This window comes from Triticum dicoccoides, chromosome 3A (assembly GCF_002162155.2).
Source record: "Triticum dicoccoides isolate Atlit2015 ecotype Zavitan chromosome 3A, WEW_v2.0, whole genome shotgun sequence".
Classification (NCBI taxonomy): Eukaryota; Viridiplantae; Streptophyta; class Magnoliopsida; order Poales; family Poaceae; genus Triticum; species Triticum dicoccoides.
The window spans coordinates 305,220,558-305,242,546 of record NC_041384.1 but is presented as its reverse complement, the minus strand read 5'-3'; positions in this window follow the sequence as shown (position 1 = coordinate 305,242,546).

The window sequence follows — 21,989 nt, the reverse complement described above, 5'->3', positions numbered from 1 at the left end:
TGCAACCACCACCGCATCCCGATACCACCATTTGACATTTGAGATTTTGAGTTCGCGGCTTTTCCATTTCCTAAGGTGTTTCGGCTACTTAGGGACGAGTCTCCATCATCTTGATATCTCCATCAAGATCACCGCCACTCATCATCGCCAAGGACGGTAACCTCCATATCATCTCGGTATCGTGGTATCCCTCCATTGTATATTCCCTTGCCATTGCATTGTTAACCCCTATCCCATTTTGCGTTACTTGCCTATCGAGACTAGCCATTTGAGTATTGCCGGCAACTTTACTTGTGCACATTAGTGATCTACACCATACATTGCATACATACCATATCATATTGGTATCATATCATCCCTTGTGTCACAAGATTGTTCCTGTATATACCCAATTGCTATCTTGGTTTGTGCATTTCGCAAAGTGGCCATATACAAAAAATAATAATAAAGCTTTTAAGCAAAAGAGAAAGAGCAAAGAAGCGTGTAAGCAAGTGCCATAGCATCATACCACATTGCATATAAGATTGTCATATCCGATCATCTTGGATCATACCACCGGAACATCATATACATAGCATACTTGGGATAGAAGTCGTTGCATTTTTGTCTCCTATAGGTTGTGCACAAGTGTCGTATCCGCCTATTGAGCAATTGTGCTAGCGTCTCTCTAGAGTTGTGCAACAACAGCATTTTCCATGGATTCCACATTTTGAGCTCATCCTTGGTTGCACGACCCCATTTATCTATCCGTGTGTGCGTTTCCGTGTGCCACCCATATTGTTGTTGGTCTACTTGTTACACTTGCGAATTTGTGAATATCTTTCAACATTATTGGCTCTTGCTAACATTTTACATCAATTTTCTGTGCCACTATCCTCACCGAGCTCCACCATAAGCCTTATTTGTGTAGGTGTGAGAAACCAACAAGAATTGGTACCAATTGTGTTATTTCCTTGTCCACATTGGAGTGATCATTGATCCACTTTCAACTTCGGTCAAGGTACATTTGGTATTCGTTCTTCTCTTTCTCCCACTCATATTTGGTCGAGTCTTGTGATGGATAGGCAAGGCATTTCATCTTCGGTCTACAACAACAATGACTAGTTCGATGCCATGCAAAACTCCACCGACGCCAAGATGCAAGCTCAAATGGAGGAGATCAAAGCCCTCATCAAGTCCTACAAGCGATCTTCCTCATCTTCGAGAAGACGCTCAAGTACACATGCTTCCAAGCTACCATCTACGACAAGGTCACATCGGCATCGACACCATCACCACCACGAATGTGAAGGTCAAGAGCTCAACACCAACAACCGCTTAACGACTTCACCATCTCCCTTGGCATCTTTGCCAGGCGACTTCAAGGCATCTTCGCCTTCGGATATACGGCATCTTCGCCAACAAGCACCTCAAGACTACGCTCAAGAGAAGCTCCCCAAGCTTAATTCCACGACTTCCACGAGCTACTACGACCTCGACACCGACCACAAGATTCCTTTCTATGGGACTCAAGAACCCGAGGAGTATCTCGAGTGGGAGCGTTTGATGGATGACTACCTCAAGCTACATCAAGTTCCTCCCGAAGATCAAGTGAAGTGCGCCACAAGGAATTTCCATGACTACGCGTCCACATGGTGGCTTCACGCACCTTTGGAGACCTACGACATGAGTTGGCCCAAGACGAAGAGAGCTTTGCGGTGGTAGTTTGTGCCTCCAACCTACATGGAACAACTTCAACGCCAATTGGAGAACACCATCCAAGGATCCAAGTCCATCGGCGAGTACTTCAAGGAGATGAAGATTGCCTTGCGACGAGCCGGCGTGGACGAACCCATTTCAATGAAGTTCCACTTCATGATGGGATTGCACAACGCCATCTCCAAGACGATCTTCCTCGAGAACTACAAGTCCCTCGATGACAACTACGTTGGTGCTCTCAAGGCAGAACAAGAACTCATGAAGGCCAAGGCTTCTCGACCCCAAGCACACTTCTCTAAGACCAAGCTCCAAGAAGGCGAGCATGATGATAGTACCATCAAGATGTCCAAGCCCTACGAGCTCCAAGACGATGCTCCCAAGTTCGACTTCACCGCCATCCCTCTTTGTGGCATTGATGATGTCAAGTCCTCCATGACTCTTTTTCAAGACGGTGCGGCGACGACTATGACTATGGAGCCAATCAAGGAACATGCTTGGGAGGCATACTACATGGTGATGAGCATGGAGGATGCTTCCATCTTAGGAGGCGAGAGTGATGATGTGCCATCTTCGGCCTTTATCCACGGCGACGACAACGAGATGGTTGAGCATGGGATTTTCCCTTTGACCACAGCGACATATGTTGACTTGAGTGACTTCACCACTAGCCCGATATATTATGTGTTTCCACAATTCCCATGTGAGGAGAGCCACAACCCCCACCACTTGAGTGAGATGAGTGACTCCACCATATGTGACATTGAGTGCACCTACCTTGAGGGAGTGAGTGAACCACCACATAGAGAAAGTGAGGCCACTATGATTCCAAACGACTTAACCTCTACCTCTATTGTGTCTTCTCATTTGGTGCTAGGTCACATCTATGATGACGCGCCGATTCTCGATGACTTCGTCCTACCCTTGGACAAGACGATGGCCATGGTGGAATATGATGCACCCCCCACATGGTTCCATCAAGATGAAGGTGACCACCATTTGTTCTTTCCCACCTCACCTACACCACTAGAGTGGAATGAACAAGGTAACATAGGTGAAGGTGATGCTCTAGTCCCACTAGTGGACATTCTTGACGTTGATTTCTTGCATGATGTTGATCAACCTATTTCCATGCTTCATGCTAGTGTGACTTCCCCATGCGATGATTTACCCATTTATGATGAGTATGATGATTGCCATGTGGAGTCTATTAGTTGTGATGCCATCTTACATAGGATTTCTTGTGCTAATTCTCTCGGTCACATCATGTTTTCCAATCCGCTTGACTTGTCATATGCTATGCATGAGATCAATCATATGTCATATTTGCAATCTCTTCATAGTGACTATGCATATGCCATTAAAATTAACCCAATTTGCACACATGGCATATATGACAAGCCCATGGTTATTGGCATTTGTTTTTCTTGTGATGATATTGATATGCTCCCTTTGCATCATTTATCTCATATGCCATGCCATGACTAAGCTTCGGATATGCATTGTTTTGGATGTTGTCCATTTTCTCCATATGATGTTTCCAATATTGCTCATGAGGAGACCCCTATAGTTTCCTCATACATTTTAGGAGATTTTGATTCATCCCATTCATTGCATGATCCCAATACTTGTGTGCACCATATGCTTCCCATGAATAAACATGCTATTGATGTGCCATATACTTGCATTCTCAATTTGCATCCCCATCATGTTATACACAATAACTATTCTTTCATGATGGATGACATGTTCTTATACCATGCATCAAATTTCTTTGAGCAATGCTTACCTTGTGCTAACTCAGACGTGCACATACACATCATGATGGATGATGTGTACATTTACCACACACACATTTTTTGGCTTGTGTCTCTTTTGTGTAGGTACCCACGAATACTTGTCAACCTCACAATCCCATGAGTTGACAAAACGAGCTCTAGAGAGCAATGATGACTTGGGATCCCATGGAGTGTCTTTCCCACCGCTCTCTTCGTGCAAAGACTTCGCTCATTTCTTCTACATGACCCTCACTTGGCTATGGGTTATTGTCCATTACATATTATATGCCCATCTTGCCATGTTCACTTTGCATGATATGTTCATTCCTATGCCTTTGCCATGCATTTGTGACCCATGCTTTGCACTACACATGATGATTGATTCTAGTACTTCTATGTGTATTTGCAAGCTCGGTGGAGATATCACTTATTATTGCCATGTTTGCTTTGTGTCCCATGCCTATGATTATACTATGATCTTGCTTTGTGTTCGTGCTTGCGATATGTCATGTGCATTGCCTATGCCTATTATTTACTCACATGACATCATTGCCATGATTTCCTCTAGTGTGTTGCATCTTCGCTCTACTAGTTTGCACGACATGATTGTTATTGCTTCTTGTCATATCTCTCCATATGTTGCCTCTCTCATACTAGATGATTTTCCATGTATTGAGTGCAATTATGCCTTTAGTCTTGATAATGAGTTTGCCCCCATAGCATTCTCGCATATATTTGGAGATTTTGACATATTCCTTATGAAGCATGCTTGTCTTACCTCTTCGCACCATATACCTAGTGCCATGAATATTGCCATTGTTGCATCATATTCTTCACGCACTTGTGCTTCTAATGGTTATGTGCAAGAGAAGATAACCATCATGATGGACGATGTGTTTATCTACCATGCACATACGTTCTTTCTTTTGTTGTGTGCATGTGTAGGATACTTGGACTTCGTGTCAACTTCCACGTCACGTGACTTGATAATCCGAGCTCTTGAGAGCGAACCACCTTCTACCACGACGATTCTACATCGCACTTGCTTGTACTTCGGCATTGTGAAGGATGCACAAGAACATGCTTTCAAGGTGATATCCTTCTCTTTTGAGAACCCCCAAACCATGAGCATGCATATTGTGGATCATACTACTTGTGTTGCTTGCACCATGCGACCTATTTGTCATCTTGGACCCCTTGCTTGCGCACATGTTAGAGATCTTGCTTCCACTTGTCATTTTCACAATTCCATGCATCATGATATATGCCTTGTGTGTTGCATCCAATTCTTGGATTACTTGCTCCTATGACATGTTTGGTTGCAACAATGTCATCACTTCACATATGCCATGTCCCATTGATTACTACATGCTTGCCTTGATTGCCTCACACATGATGAACAATTGCTCTTTCTATTGTGTTGAGTGCCACACGATATTCACTACACCCCATGGACATTATGCTTGGATTGTCTTGCACTTGATCCATGTGTTTAGACACTTCATTTTATTTGGTGTTGTGAATGATTCCTGTGCCTACCATAGACCTTTCATTGAGCAATTTGTGAATGCTTGCTATGATCTTGAATCAATAAATTTGGGTTGAATACTCTACCCTCGAAAACTGTTGCGATCCCCTATACTTGTGGGTTATCAGCGCTCAACGAGCACTTGCCACCATCTCCCCTGCCAACCAAGGACCCAATCGGTTGAGCGATGTCTTGAAGAAGTTGTCAATCTTACCCGCCAGGTTTCAATAGGTTAAACGATCATGTGCCAGAGCCAGAGCCCTGACTGCCCCGAGCCGCTCCAAAGCCTGGGTGCCAGATCTAGACCCGGCGGATGTGGCTAAGGGGTACCCTACTGTGAAGGAAGACGGGACTCCATTTGATCAAGATGACTTCATTGCCTGTGTGAGGGGAGTTCGACCTCAAGCTACCATTCTTGGAGATGAGACCATCATCGATAAATATCAACTGGGTTTTGATATGGAGAATAACAAGATGGCAACTCCCTCTTATAAGGTGACAGATCTTATCCCATCGGTTCGTCAACACACCTTTGCTCCGGAAGTTGACCCGGCAGACCTGATTGATGATGAGGCTGAGTTCATTGCTTTGAACGGCTTTGACTGGTCCAAGCCCAGCTTCCAATCATTAGAAGGTGATGAACCAGCGAGGGGAGAGTCATAACCATCTTGTGTGCTCTCAAAGCCTTGTAATAGATTTAGCTTAAAAACTGCATGTGTTGCTTACGCCAACGCACACAAGATGTTGCATATTACTTTTTGCCAGCACATTTTTGATTACATCTGCAATGTTTTAACTTTGCTCCTACAAAAAGTGAAAGAACTAGCCTGTGTTTCTGGACTGCTGATTTTCATAATCCAATCTTTTTGAGAAGTCAATGCTTCCATACACCTGATGACTACCATGCCTTGGCGGCTTATTGTCAAGCCGACTTAAATAAAAACCATACTGATAGTTTAGCTTTGAGATAATGAAAACCAGGAAGGCAAAATAGCATATTTCAAACAACATAAATTTGGGGGTTTCTGATTCGAATACGATCAGTAAACCGGACCAAAGGGGTTAAGCTAAGATTCGAATACGATCATATAACCCCCAGTGGCTTTGGCGTTGCGCCGATCAAGAGGGTACCGACAGCTATGTTCTCTTTGGTTCGAATACGACCTATGTTTGAACAGGAAGCCCCCAAATGACCTTGAGAGGTTTTTAACGACCATGATTCAAATACGATCCAAGTCAGATTGTAACGCCCCGGACACACCCGCCGGTGGTCGTTACTCCTGGCGGGATCTAGACTGGCCCCACAGATCAATACTAGTCTTTTCTGCGCACTTTGTCCTCACTCATGCGCACCCGGGAGCAACTTCTCGGTCGGTCACCCATCCTGACACTAATCCAAGCTGAGCACGCTTAACTTTGGAGTTCTGTCCGAATGGGCTCCCGAAAAAGAAGGAATTCCTTATTGATATGAGTAGTCTATCATCCTTAATAAGCCAGGCTATCACATACACCCCCACTCAGAGGAACCAACGTCCTCGTCGGGCCACAGGAACGTTCCCTCTTGGCACATACGTCTGTGCATCCAGTCCGGTATATGTGCCATGTCGGGTGCCACGATGGGTCACAAACGTCATGAACAACATGACCGCGCACCTGTCCGCAAACATCCGTGTAACCGCGAGGGTCGGCTCTGATACCAACTTGTAACGCCCCTGACACACCCGCCGGTGGTCGTTACTCCTGGCGGGATCTAGACTGGCCCCATAGATCAATACCAGTCTTTTATGCGCACTTTGTCCTCACTCATGCGCACCGGGAGCAACTTCCCGGTTAGTCACCCATCCTGACACTAATCCAAGCTGAGCACACTTAACTTTGGAGTTCTATCCGAATGGGCTCCGCAAAAAGAAGGAATTCCTTATTGATATGAGTAGTCTATCATCCTTAATAAGCCAGGATATCACATCAGACCCAAAAGGGGTTAAGCTATGATTCGGATACGGTCAAGAAGCCCCCTAGTGAGTTTGGCTTTGAGCCGATCAAGAGGGTTACAACTGCTATGTTCTCTTTGATTCGAATACGACCTATGTTTGAACAGGAAGCCCCCCAAGTGATCATGAGGTTTACAGCTAGATTCAAATACGATCATAAGCCGGACCAAAAAGGCTAAACTAGATTCAGATATGATCAGCTCCTTAATAGTCATTTAAATAATCAAAATAGTCAAGATATATGACCTTTGAAGAGAAAAACAGACAGAGGTCCTGCTTTATTGCTTATCATAATATATACAATGTCAAAGTATGTACATGACGAGAGCCGGTAGCTCAGGTGTAGTATGGCCGAAGCTGAGCCAATGTTCCGCGGCCGGCGGGTCTCCTCCTCCGACTTATGTGAGTCTTTGTGATGTCGAACGTCAATGAGGTAATATGACCCGTTGTTTAAATTATTGCTGACCACAAAAGGTCCTTCCCAAGGCGGGGATAGTTTGTGTGCATCCGACAGATCCTGAATGAGCCAGAGCACCAGGTCACCTTCTTGAAAGGTCCTGGACTTAACACGGCGGCTCTGATAACGGCGCAGGTCCTGTTGATAAATTGCTAATCGAGCCGCCGCCAAGTCTCTTTCCTCATCTAACAAGTCAAGTGCATCCTGTCGGGCTTGTTCATTATTAGCTTCAACGTAAACCGCCACACGAGGCGAGTCATGAAGGATGTCACTAGGCAGCACTGCTTCTGCTCCATAAACCATGAAAAAGGTGTATAACCTGTAGACCTGTTAGGAGTGGTGTTGATGCTCCACAGTGCTGAGGGTAATTCCTCTACCCAACAACCCAGCGTCCGTTGTAAAGGAACCATAAGCCGGGGCTTGAGACCTTTTAAGATTTCCTGATTTGCTCTCTCAGCCTGACCATTAGATTGAGGGTGAGCTACGGAGGAAACACCAAGCCGGATATGCTCACGTTGACAAAACTCCTCCATAGCACCTTGGGACAAATTAGTGCCACCGTCAGTGATAATGCATGTGGAAAACCAAAGCGAAAAATCACCTTTTTTATGAACTGAACCGCCGTGGCTGCATCACACTTACTCACTGGCTCTGCCTCAACCCATTTTGTGAACTTGTCAACTGCTACTAAAAGATGTGTCTTTTTATCCTTGGACCTTTTAAAAGGTCCAACCATGTCAAGCCCGCAAATTGCAAATGGCCAAGTGATTGGAATCATCCGCAATTTTTGAGCCGGCACATGCGCTTGTCGTGCAAATTTTTGACATCCATCACACCTACTGACCAGATCCTCTGCATCAGCATGAGCCGTTAACCGGTAAAAACCATGACGAAAAGCTTTGTCCACAAGAGACTTCGACCCGGCGTGATGACCACAATCCCCTTCATGGATCTCACGAAGTATTTCTTGACCTTCTTCAGGAGAAACACAACGCTGAAATGCTCCAGTGACACTGCGATGATACAACTCTCCGTCAGAAATCGTCATTGACTTGGACCGCCGGGTTATCTGTCGGGCCAGGGTCTCGTCCTCTGGCAACTCGCCCCGGGTCATGTAAGCCAGGAACGGGACTGTCCAATATGGAATAACATGAACGGCCACCACTAACTGTGCCTCCGGGTCAGGAATGGCCAAATCTTCCTTTGTAGGCAACTTAACAGACGGGTTATGTAAAACATCCAAAAAGGTGTTAGGTGGTACCGGCTTACGCTGAGATCCCAACCGGCTTAAGGCATCGGCCGCTTCATTCTTTCTGCGGTCAATGTGTTCCACTTGATAACCCTTAAAATGCCCCGCAACAGCGTCGACCTCGCGGTGATAAGCCGCCATGGGAGGATCCTTGGAATCCCACTTGCCTGACACCTGTTGAGCCACCAAATCTAAATCGCCAAGGCACCGGACCCGGCTCAGACTCATCTCTTTAGCCATTTGAAGACCATGGAGCAAGGCTTCATATTCTGCTGCGTTGTTAGTATAAGGAAACATCAATCGCAACACATAACAAAACTTGTCCCCTCGAGGAGAAGTTAAAACAACTCCAGCCCCCGAGCCTTCCAACTGTCTGGACCCATCAAAATGAATCGTCCAATACGTGTTATCCGGTTTCTCCTCTGGCATCTGCAACTCTGTCCAGTCGTTAATGAAGTCAACCAGCGCTTGAGACTTGATCACAGTACATGGCATATACTTCAAACCATGAGACCCAAGTTCAATACCCCACTTGGTGACTCATCCTGTGGCTTCTCTATTTTGAATGATGTCTCCTAGAGGAGCAGAGCTAACCACAGTGATTGGGTGACCCTGAAAGTAATGTTTGAGCTTCCGTCTTGCCATGAACACCCCGTAAACGAGCTTTTGCCAATGTGGATATCTTTGTTTAGATTCAATGAGCACCTCACTGACGTAGTAAGCCGGCGGTTGGACCGGATGTTCCTTGCACTCCACAACAATGGCCACACTGATAGCACGTGAATTAGCATCTACATATAACAACAACGACTCTTTCTCAACCGGAGCAGCAAGAACCGACGGCTCAGCGAGCTGTTTCTTTAGATCCTCAAAAGCCGAGTTAGCAGTGTCATTCCAGACAAAATCATCCGCCTTTTTCATCATTTGATACAGAGGCATCGCTTTCTCCCCTAACCGGCTTATGAACCGGCTCAAGGCAGCAACGCGACCCGCTAAACGCTAAACGTCATTGATGCACACCGGTTTGGCCAGAGATGTAATTGCCTTAATTTTCTTCGGATTAGCCTCAATACCTCTGTTAGACACCAAAAAACCCAAAAGTTTGCCAGCTGGGACCCCTTTACCTGTGCACGGGCAGTCAGAGCCATGCGTCGCGTCCACACTTAGTAGGGCAGAGGAGGAAAGTCGGAGAGAAGCCAAAGCACAAGACAACCAAGGCGACGCTAAGACCAGAAGAGCGGGAGGGCAAGAGGGTGAGGTGGTGTAACGCCCCGAGACCGATGTGCTAGTTGTCCTCCTGTTATTCGCTATTGATGCCTTGTCTTTTGCTTGCGTGTCGCATCTTGTCATGTCATCATCCGCATTGCATCTGCATGTTTTCAAAAACTTGCATCCGTCCCGGTTTCCTCATTCCGTCCGTTGCCCGTTCTGAGCCCAGACACACTTGCACGCGCCCGCGGCACGTCCGAAATATTATTTTATAAGTGGCCGGAAAATGTTCTCGGAATGGGTTGAAAGTTGGCATGTGGTGTTGTTTTGTTGTCAGTAGACCGCCTGCCAAGTTTCATCGCATTCGGAGTCCGTTTGACGTCCCAACGGATAAATATAGCAGCAATAGTAGCTGGTCTAACGTCGGACGTTTTCAGTCTCCAGAAACCGTGCCGGGCTGCATCTCTCTTCTCTTCTCCCAAAGCTTTCTGCGCAGTCCGCTGTCAACCGCCAGGCCCCGAAACCCTCTCTGCACAGTGCACTGAACCCCTCGCGCACGTCCGGAAGTTGTCCCGGACCCGACCCGAGCAGTCGTCACCGTTGTGTTCGGATCATCCCCAAACGTATACAAAACGTCACCGTTTTCTTATTTGGACTCCCCACCTATTTATTTCTTGGTCGTCCGATTATGATCGGAGGGACCAAATAGTCTTACTTTAACCACCTACTATATATATCTGGACAAACCCTAAAACCTAGGAGGTTTGTCCCATCCCTTCGCCGCCGCCACTTGTCCTCGGGATCCTCCCAGATCTCATCATCCAACCACGCACAGCCTGGTCTCCTCCTTGTCTTCCCCACCTAGCCAACCACCATCCATCTCAGATACGCCTTCCTCACCTCGCTGCCAGCCTCCTTTGATTGAGCTGCCACCCCGTAGCCCTTCGCCTGCAGCAACCATCGCCTTGCCTCTGCCGCCTTCACCAACCCAGCCGCCACGCCGGCGACCCGCCGACCACCACCCCGGCCAGCCAGGCCACCAGAGGACCACCTCACCCTCGTCGGTCCTCTCTTTCTTTCTCCCTCCTTTTCTTTCTTCGTGATCTCCTTCCTCTCATCTCTCTGCATCTGTCGTTGTTTGAGCAGGAGAACCGCCGCCCGTCTTCGTCGCCGCCACAGGAGCATGCCCCGCCATGGCCACCTCGTTTGGGAGCAAGCTCGCCGGCGTCCTCCTCATCCTAGCGCGGCCCCATCCCCGTGAGCCCATTGTGCGCCTACCCGAGGCCCCGAGCAGGAGAGCTCGGCCTCGCCTCCTCGATCGAGACCCCGCCGCCACCAAGTTCCTTGCCGGGAGCGACGACGCTCGGATCTGGCTGTCCCCGCGCCGTTCGCACCCCGGTCTCGCCATGGACGCGCCTCCCTGCGGCCGGAGCCCCACAACCCCGCACCGAGTCCCTCGCCGTCGCCTCTGCTTCTTCCGGAGCCTCCATGGATGCCAAGTCGCCGGCCTCCTCCGCGACCTTGCGTTCCTGGCTGGATCCCGCCGGTTGGGCCTCGTCCCCGGCCACCGGCAGCCTCGTCGGAGCCCACCTGCGCCGTTCGCATGTCCCTGCGTAGCCGTTGCTCCAAACCTGTCGCTGCTCTGCTTCCGCAAGTGCTCCTGCTTCCTGTCGAACAGAAGGACGCGCCCGCAACCGCTGCCTCGCTCGGCTGTTTGACCCCGTCCCAGCGTGGATCGATCAACTCCATCCCCTGGGCCGACCCATCTCTTCCTCACTCGGCCCAGCCCGAGCTGACCGCTGGGTGAGGAGCCCCACTGGCCCATCTGCTTTGTTGGGCCAGCCTCCAATTTCGGCCCGATGTATTTTTTTCCCTGTTCTGCGATTTTGTTCTTTATTCCAGAGACAACAGTTTTGCAGGAAACACCCTAGACAACATGCATATAATAACTCACAATTGGTGCATCGGATTAAAATGAATTATATAGGAAAGTTGCTTAGAATTTTGTGTAGAGTAATAATATCCAACTTTCATCTATGTTTAAAATGTTTAAAATACTGTTTGTTTTAATTTGCTTAAATAACTTGCTAAAATGATTTATTTCATAACTAAATAACCGTAACTCGGATTTTATTAAACTTTATATTTAAATGGGGTAGAATTTTTCCTAGTTTAACATGGTGGCATCATCTTGCACGTTTAACAACTCTAAAATGTTGTTTAGGGCAGAACAGTACCAAACCATAAAATTTGCACATGGGGATTTACCGGAATTGTTGTTCATTGTTTCCGGCCTCATTTAAACTTGCCTAGATAGGTAGTTTTGTTTTGCTTCACCCCTTTCCATGTTAATCAACATTTAATCTTGTTGGGTACATAAACGAAAGAGAACTAAATAACTTGAATGTGGTGTTTCGTCAATATGCAATGGAGTTGCATATTGAGCTCCACTTAATTTGTAGGATTGTTTGTGCACTTGGCCATGCCATGTATCATTAAACCGGACATGCATCATACTTGGTTGTGCATCATGCCATGTCCATGTAATGATTGTTTACTATGTTGTTTGCTTTCTTTCTGGTGTACTTCTTCATTCCGGTAACGTCGCATTTGTGAGGAACCATTCGACAACGTCTGTTTATCTTCTTCATGGACTCGTTCTTCTTCCTTGCGGGATTTTAGGCAAGATGACCATACCCTCGAAATCACTTCTATCTTTGCTTGCTAGTTGCTCGCTCTTTTGCTATGCCTATGCTGCGATACCTACCACTTGCTTATCATGCCTCCCATATTGTTGAACCAAGCCTCTAACCCACCTTGTCCTAGAAAACCGTTGTTTGGCTATGTTATCGCTTTGCTCAGCCCCTCTTATAGCGTTGTTAGTTGCATGTGAAGATTGGAGTTTTTTCCATGTTGGAACATGGTTATTTTGTTGGGATATCACACTACCTCTTATTTAATTAATGCATCTATATACTTGGTAAAGGGTGGAAAGCTCGGCCTTATGCCTGGTGTTTTGTTCCACTCTTGCCGCCCTAGTTTCCGTCATATCGGTGTTATGTTCCCGGATTTTGCGTTCCTTACGTGGTTGGGTTATAATGGGAACCCCTTGATAGTTCGCCTTGAATAAAACTCTTCCAGCAAGGCCCAACCTTGGTTTTACCATTTGCACTAACAACCTATAACCTTCCCTTGGGTTTTCGCGAGCCCGAGGGTCATCTTTATTTTAAACCCCCCCGGGCCAGTGCTCCTCTGAGTGTTGGTCCGAAATGGGCAGCCTGCGGGGCCACCTTGGGGCAACTCGAGGGTTGGTTTTACTCGTAGCTTGACCTATCCGGTGTGCCCTGAGAACGAGATATGTGCAGCTCCTATCGGGATTTGTCGGCGCATCGAGTGGCTTTGCTGGTCTTGTTTTACCATTGTCGAAATGTCTTGTAACCGGGATTCCGAGTCTGATCGGGTCTTCCCGCTAGAAGGAATATCCTTCGTTGACCGTGAGAGCTTGTGATGGGCTAAGTTGGGACACCCCTGCAGGGATATGAACTTTCAAAAGCCGTGCCCGCGGTTATGGGCAGATGGGAATTTGTTAATGCCCGGTTGTAGAAAACCCGAAGTTGACCTTAATTAAAATACATCAACCGCGTGTGTAGCCGTGATGGTCTCTTTCCGGTGGAGTCCGGGAAGTGAACACGGTGTTGGAGTTATGCTTGACGTAGGTTGTTCTAGGATCACTTCTTGATCATAGTTTCATGACTTGATCATAGTTTCACGATCATGCTTTGCCTTCTCTTCTCGCTCTCATTTGCGTATGTTTAGCCACCATATATGCTAGTCGCTTGCTGCAGCTCCACCTTATACCTTTTACCCTACCTATAAGCTTAAATAGTCTTGATCACGAGGGTGTGAGATTGCTGAGTCCCCGTGACTCACAGATACTTCCAAAAACCAGTTTGCAGGTGCCGGTGAACCGTGCAGATGACGCTACCAAGCTCAAGGAGGAGCTCGATGAAGATCTTGTCCTTTGTGTCGTTTCGTTCCAGTTGATCAGTAGTGGAGCCCAGTCGGGACGATCGGGGATCTGTGTAGCATTTGGGGTAGTCTTCTTTTATTTTGGTTCCGTAGTCAGACCTTGATTGTATCTGGTTGATGTAATGCTTTATTCATGTATTTGTGTGAAGTGGCGATTGGAAGCCAACTATGTATCTCTTTCCCTTATGTATTACATGGGTTGTGTGAAGATTACCTCACTTGCGACATTGCTTTCAATGCGGTTATGCCTCTAAGTCGTGCTTCGACACGTGGGAGATATAGCTGCATCGAGGGTGTTACAAGTTGGTAATCAGAGCCTTCCCTGACCTTAGGAGCCCCCACTGCTTGATCTAAGTGGCTGACGAGTTGAGTCTAGAAAAATGTTTTGAGTCATTTAGGATTTATATATATCGGAGAGTTAGGAATTCTTTTTACTCCCCAGTCCCTTCATCGCTCTGGTAAGGCATCCTGACGTAGAGTTTTGACTCTTCTCTTTTCAAATTCCACTAAAAAATATTTAGGATCACGCGGGTATCTTGGAATTGTTCCGATGGTTTTGTGACGAGAACATTGTTCTTGGTGCCTCCTGACATTTAGGGGTTGTGGTAGTGTCCCGGGGAGTTGAGCTCCGAGGTGTTGTCGTCACAATTTTATCGTTGCAGTTCTGGAATACCTGAGTTTAGTTTCGTCGACATCAAAAATCTCTTTTATGCAGTTGTTGGTGAGATAACCTCGACGCCACCCAGTACTGGGGCGGGAGTTCGGGAGTATTGCCATAACTCGTATAACGGATGCTTTTCGAAGGTTGAGGTAAATGATTTCCGAAGGTTTCTTGGTTATGTGTTGAAGGATGGATACAGCTGGATGTAGGATTTGTTAGTTTGGGTGAGATATTATGCTTCCCCTGTATCCCCAACACCTGATTGCATAACCGGAAAATTTCAGGAGTTTATAAGTGGTAATTCAAGTAGCTCTTAGGATATCTTTCTAACTGATGTATGATATGAAATTGGGGTTCGACGTCTAGTGGTCCGCCTATTCACGGTTGGTTTTACAGTGGTCTCGTTGTGTCTTAAAGAGTCCTTGGCTATGCCGACTCGGGGACGCTTCGTATGTCATGTGCACTGCCTTGTACATGATGGTGCTATATGATCGAGCCCGTGTAGGCCCCACCACGAAAACTTCGGACGAAATCTCTATCATATGTTTGTTCTGGCTTATTCTGCAAGCCAATCCTTTGTTTTGTTTTGAGTTGTGGTATTCGAGTTGCTTCAAAGTCAAATGTGGATTCCATCCCTTTCCTAAGCGGTGTTCTCATATTTCTATGTGAATACACATCCTTCATGATAATCGAGATTGTCATGTCAATCCTTTTCACCGGTGTGTTTCTCTTCAAGTGAATCCGATCACGTCAACATCCGCAAGATCAATTATCAGTTCTTCTCAATGGTGTTTGTTTCATCTTTACCAAGGTGCCTTTGTTTTCCCACCCTCCCACCCTTGGTTCTTCAATGACTCGGATTTCTTTATCGAGTATCCATCTTATGGATGTGAAGTCTCTCCATTCTTTTCCGTCAATGTCCTTATCCGGTGATTCTCATGAAGATCCTAACGGAACCTCAAGTTCATCATTATTCATCCTTTTTCTTCTCCGGTGGATTCAATTCAAGCTTTTGGTGTTGATCATATCCTTTCCTCGTTTCAGAAGTTTTATCATACCGGTGCTCATCATATTCATTCATTTCTCGCTATTCAATTATTTCGGAGTGCTGAAGATATCTCGGAAGCCTCGTATTTTCCTTCAAGATCCGTTCAAACCTATTCCGAGGTTGTTATCTCATTCAAGCCATTTTTTTCTAACCGGTGTATTCTCCCTTTCAAGTAATCCTGCTAAGGTGTTTCTTCTCAGTGGGCCCTAACCCACATGTCTTTTTCCAGGATCTTACCTAACTCTTCTTATTTTCCCGGAGCGATTATCAAATCTTTTTAAGTTTGACGTAAGAATGAATTATCATCAGTCAAATGTCTTTCTCCAAGGTCTGTCAAATTCTTTTCATCGTTGGCTCAACCTTTCTAATTTTTCATTTCGGAGTGCCTCAACAATTCTTGGTGGTGTTTCTCGTTATCTTTCTCTGCATTTGAAGATCGAAGAAGATTTTTCCTCCATATCTATCCGCTCTCTCAGAGATTCATGGCTCTAGCTTCGTGCCTTCCTCTCATAATTATTTTTTCGATTGTGGAAATTCTTTTCACCCATCCGGAGCAATTCAAGAGCCTTTTCAGTTTGTTTCTCCGAAGGCCATCACCTCAGAAGTATTCATTCTCAGCTTTCAGCTCTCTTTCTCTAAATCCTGCCGGTGCATCATTTAAATATCCTCTAATCAGTTCATGATCTCTTCGTTATCTAGTATCTAAATTCTCCCAAGTATCTTCGTTCATTCTTCCAATTCTTACCGGTGATTCACCACTTTACTTCATTGGTTTTTCAATTCTTACAGTGGTTCGTTCAAGAGTTCCTGTTCCTTTGTTTATCATATCAATTCATTCGTTGTTTCAATCCTACCGGCGGTTCATTGAAGACCTTCTCAAGTTTATGTTATATCTTCTTAATCCCTTCTACGAGAATGAGTAGTATGCCAAATCCATTGTTTGTCATCAATTTAATTGGTGAAGGATGAGCATAAGGTAATTCTTATTCTTGTTTTATCCAAGTGATTAATTCCTTACTCTGGAGGTTCATAAAAATTCTTGATTTTTCTTTTGATCATCTTTTCTTTCTCGGAGACCAAAGCTCTAATTATCACGGAGATCCATCTAAATCATTACAAGGTTTCACCTTGTGTTTTCAACTTCGCTTTCTTTTTGTTATCCTTTTTGTTACCGGAGTTGGCCATGAAGGTTCTACATGATGGTTCATCAAGGATTTAATTCATTCTTGAAGTTTTCATCGAGATTCTTTTCTAAGGAGCTCAAGCATTCTTCATCTTGCATCCGAAGTGCAATTCTTTCTTCCGTATAATTGGAGGTGGTTTTACGTCATTCTTGATAATTTGAGTTCATGCTTCATGATTCACACATTGTTAACAATGAGGTATTTTAAATCCATCAACCTTTTCGTTGGAGTTATCTTGGGTTATATTTCACCTAAAGGTTTCCCTAAGAATTGTGGCTATTTATGGTGCTTATAAATGATCCAAGTTCTTCATTTATCCTCCCGGTGAAATAAGTTTCTCGTCCCCTTGTTCTTATCAATCCAATTCTTTTTCCGTCAGTGCCAGGTTGTCACCTCATAATTTGAGATGTAATCCATAAGACCATATCAATCTTATTCTTTTCGTCGTTGGTTCTCCAACAACTCCGTTCAACCCTTCTCCTAAAGATGCCTTTTCAAGCTCTTTTGTGGCAGAAGTTGGCATTTTCTTCTCAATTCTCCTATTTCAATTATCTATCTTCTATTCTTTTGTTCCAGAGCCATTGTGATGTTGCTCTTTTCTCTCATCATCTTGGATCGTGTTCTTTTCTGGGTTTATCCATTTAACCGGAGTGTCGTGTCCTCTGCTCAAGTTCTTTTCATCCTATCAAGTTTTTGCCTCCCTTCTCAACCGAAGTGCTACCCGAATCGGTTCTTTCTTATTCCTCTTTCTTAACAGAGTGCTTTCAACTTTGTTCATCTCCGTTGCTTTCTTTCTTTCAATTTTCTCAACCTCGCAAGGTTCTTTGGTTTCACTCATTGGTCAAAGAAGCAACTTAGTTTTACCTCTTCTCTTTCTCTTTCGTTTTCCCTCCGGTGCCATCCTAGATCTCGGGACGAGATCAGTTATTCGCTATTGTTGCCTTGTCTTTTGCTTGCGTGTCGCATCTTGTCATGTCATCATCCGCATTGCATCTACATGTTTTCGGAAACTTGCATCCGTCCCGGTTTCCTCGTTCCGTCTGTTGTCCGTTCTGAGCCCAGACACACTTGCACGCGCCCGCGGCACGTCCAAAATATTATTTTATAAGTGGCCGGAAAATGTTCTCGGAATGGGTTGAAAGTTGGCATGCGGTGTTGTTTTGTTGTCAGTAGACCGCCTGCCAAGTTTCATCGCATTCGGAGTCCATTTGACATCCCAACGGATAAATATAGCGGCAATAGTAGCCGGTCTAACGTCGGACGTTTTCGGTCTCCGGAAACCGTGCCAGGCTGCATCTCTCTTCTCTTATCCCAAAGCTTTCTGCGCAGTCCGCTGTCAACCGCCAGGCCCCGAAACCCTCTCTGCACAGTGCACCGAACCCCTCGCGCGCGTCCGGAAGTTGTCCCGGACCCGACCCGAGCAGTCGTCACCATTATGTCCGGATCATCCCCAAACGTCTACGAAACGTCACCGTTTTCTTATTTGGACTCCCCACCTATTTATTTCTCGGCCGTCCGATTATGATCGGAGGGACCAAATAGTCTCACTTTAACCATCTACTATATATATATTTGGACAAACCCTAAAACCTAGGAGGTTTGTCCCATCCCTTCGCCGCCGCCACTTGTCCTCGGGATCCTCCCAGATCTCATCGTCCAACCACGCACAGCCTGGTCTCCTCCTCGTCTTCCCCACCTAGCCAACCACCATCCATCTCAGATCCGCCTTCCTCACCTCGCTGCCAGCCTCCTTTGATTGAGCTGCCACCCCGTAGCCCTTCGCCTGCAGCAACCATCGCCTTGCCTCTGCCGCCTTCACCGAACCCAGCCGCCACGCCGGCGACCCGCCGACCACCACCCCGGCCAGCCAGGCCACCAGAGGGCCACCTCACCCTCGTCGGTCCTCTCTTTCGTTCTCCCTCCTTTTCTTTCTTCATGGTCTCCTTCCTCTCATCTCTCTGCATCTGTCACTGTTTGAGCAGGAGCACCGCCGCCCATCTTCGTCGCCGCCACAGGAGCATGCCCCGCCATGGCCACCTCGTTTGGGAGCAAGCTCGCCGGCGTCCTCCTCATCCTAGAGCGGCCCCATCCCCGTGAGCCCATTGTGCGCCTGCCCGAGGCCCCGAGCAGGAGAGCTCGGCCTCGCCTCCTTGATCGAGACCCCGCCGCCACCAAGTTCCTTGCCGGGAGCGACGACGCCTGGATCTGGCTGTCCCCGCATCGTCCGCACCCCGGTCTCGCCATGGACGCGCCTCCCTGCGGCCGGAGCCCCACGACCCCGCACCGAGTCCCTCGCCGTCGCCTCTGCTTCTTTCGGAGCCTCCATGGATGCCGAGTCGCCGGCCTCCTCCGCGACCTTGCGTTCTTGGCCAGATCCCGCCGGTTGGGCCTCGTCCCCGGCCACCGGCAGCCTCGTCGGAGCCCACCTGCGCTGTCCACATGTCCCTGCGTAGCCGTTGCTCCAAACATGTCGCTGCTCTGCTTCCGCATCTGCTCCTGCTTCCTATCGAACAAAAGGACGCACCCGCAACCGCTGCCTTGCTCGCCTGTTTGACCCCGTCCCAGCGTGGATCGGTCAACTCCATCCCCTGGGCCGACCCATCTCTTCCTCACTCGGCCCAGCCCGAGCTGACCACTGGGTGAGGAGTCCCTCTAGCCCATCTGCTCTGTTGGGCCAGCCTCCAATTTCGGCCCGATGTATTTTTTCCCTGTTCTGTGATTTTGTTCTTTATTCCAGAGACATCAGTTTTGCAGGAAACCCCCTAGACAACATGCATATAATAACTCACAATTGGTGCATCGGATTAAAATGAATTATATAGGAAAGTTGCTTAGAATTTTGTGTAGAGTAATAATATCCAACTTTCATCTATGTTTAAAATGTTTAAAATACTGTTTGTTTTAATTTGCTTAAATAACTTGCTAAAATGATTTATTTCATAACTAAATAACCGTAACTCGGATTTTATTAAACTTTATATGTAAATGGGGTAGAATTTTGCCTAGTTTAACATGGTGGCATCATCTTGCATGTTTAACAACTCTAAAATATTGTTTAGGGCAGAACAGTACCAAACCTTAAAATTTGCACATGGGGATTTACCGGAATTGTTGTTCATTGTTTCCGGCCTCATTTAAACTTGCCTAGATAGGTAGTTTTGTTTTGCTTCACCCCTTGCCATGTTAATAAACATTTAATCTTGTTGGGTACATAAACGAGAGAGAACTAAATAACTTGAATGTGGTGTTTCGTCAATATGCAACGGAGTTGCATATTGAGCTCCACTTAATTTGTAGGATTGTTTGTGCACTTGGTCATGCCATGTATCATTAAACTGGACATGCATCATACTTGGTTGTGCATCATGCCATGTCCATGTAATGATTATTTACTATGTTGTTTGCTTTATTTCCGGTGTACTTCTTCATTCCGGTAACGTCGCGTTTGTGAGGAACCGTTCGACTACGTCCGTTTGTCTTCTTCATGGACTCGTTCTTCTTCCTTGCGGGATTTCAGGCAAGATGACCATACCCTCGAAATCACTTCTATCTTTGCTTGCTAGTTGCTCTCTCTTTTGCTATGCCTATGCTGCTATACCTACCACTTGCTTATAATGCCTCCCATATTGTTGAACCAAGCCTCTAACCCACCTTGTCCTAGCAAACCGTTGTTTGGCTATGTTACCGCTTTGCTCAACCCCTCTTATAGCGTTGTTAGTTGCAGGTGAAGATTGGAGTTTGTTCCATGTTGGAACATGGTTATTTTGTTGGGATATCACACTACCTCTTATTTAATTAATGCATCTATATACTTGGTAAAGGGTGGAAGGCTCGGCCTTATGCCTAGTGTTTTGTTCCACTCTTGCCGCCCTAGTTTCCGTCATATCAGTGTTATGTTCCTGGATTTTGCGTTCCTTACGCGGTTGGGTTATAATGGGAACGCCTTGATAATTCGCCTTGAATAAAACTCCTCCAGCAAGGCCCAACCTTGGTTTTACCATTTGCACTAACAACCTATAACCTTCCCTTGGGTTTTCGCGAGCCCGAGGGTCATCTTTATTTTAAACCCCCCCGGGCCAGTGCTCCTCTGAGTGTTGGTACGAAACGGGCAGCCTGCGGGCCCACCTTGGGGCAACTCGAGGGTTGGTTTTACTCGTAGCTTGACCTATCCGGTGTGCCCTGAGAACGAGATATGTGCAGCTCCTATCGGGATTTGTCGGCGCATCGGGCGGCTTTGCTGGTCTTGTTTTACCATTGTCGAAATGTCTTGTAACCGGGATTCCGAGTCTGATCAAGTCTTCCCGCTAGAAGGAATATCCTTCGTTGATCGTGAGACCTTGTGATGGGCTAAGTTGGGACACCCCTGCAGGGATATGAACTTTTGAAAGCCGTGCTCGCGGTTATGGGCAGATGGGAATTTGTTAATGTCCGGTTGTAGAAAACCCGAAGTTGACCTTAATTAAAATACATCAACCGCGTGTGTAACTGTGATGGTCTCTTTTCGGCGGAGTCCGGGAAGTGAACACGGTGTTGGAGTTATGCTTGACGTAGGTTGTTCTAGGATCACTTCTTGATCATAGTTTCACGATCGTGCTTTGCCTTCTCTTCTCGCTCTCATTTGCGTATGTTTAGCCACCATATATGCTAGTCGCTTGCTGTAGCTCCACCTCATACCTTTTACCCTACCTATAAGCTTAAATAGTCTTGATCGCGAGGGTGTGAGATTGCTGAGTCCCCGTGACTCACAGATACTTCCAAAACCAGTTTGCAGGTGCTGTTGAACCGTGCAGATGACGCTACCAAGCTCAAGGAGGAGCTCGATGAAGATCTTGTCCTTTGTGTCGTTTCGTTCCAGTTGATTAGTAGTGGAGCCCAGTCGGGACGATCGGGATCTGTGTAGCATTTGGGGTAGTCTTCTTTTATTTTGGTTCCATAGTCGGACCTTGATTGTATCTGGTTGATGTAATGCTTTATTCATGTATTTGTGTGAAGTGGCGATTGTAAGCCAACTATGTATCTCTTTCCCTTATGTATTACATGGGTTGTGTGAAGATTACCTCACTTGCGACATTGCTTTCAATGCGGTTATGCCTCTAAGTCGTGCTTCGACACGTGGGAGATATAGCCGCATCAAGGGCGTTACAGGTGGACTCCCTCGGC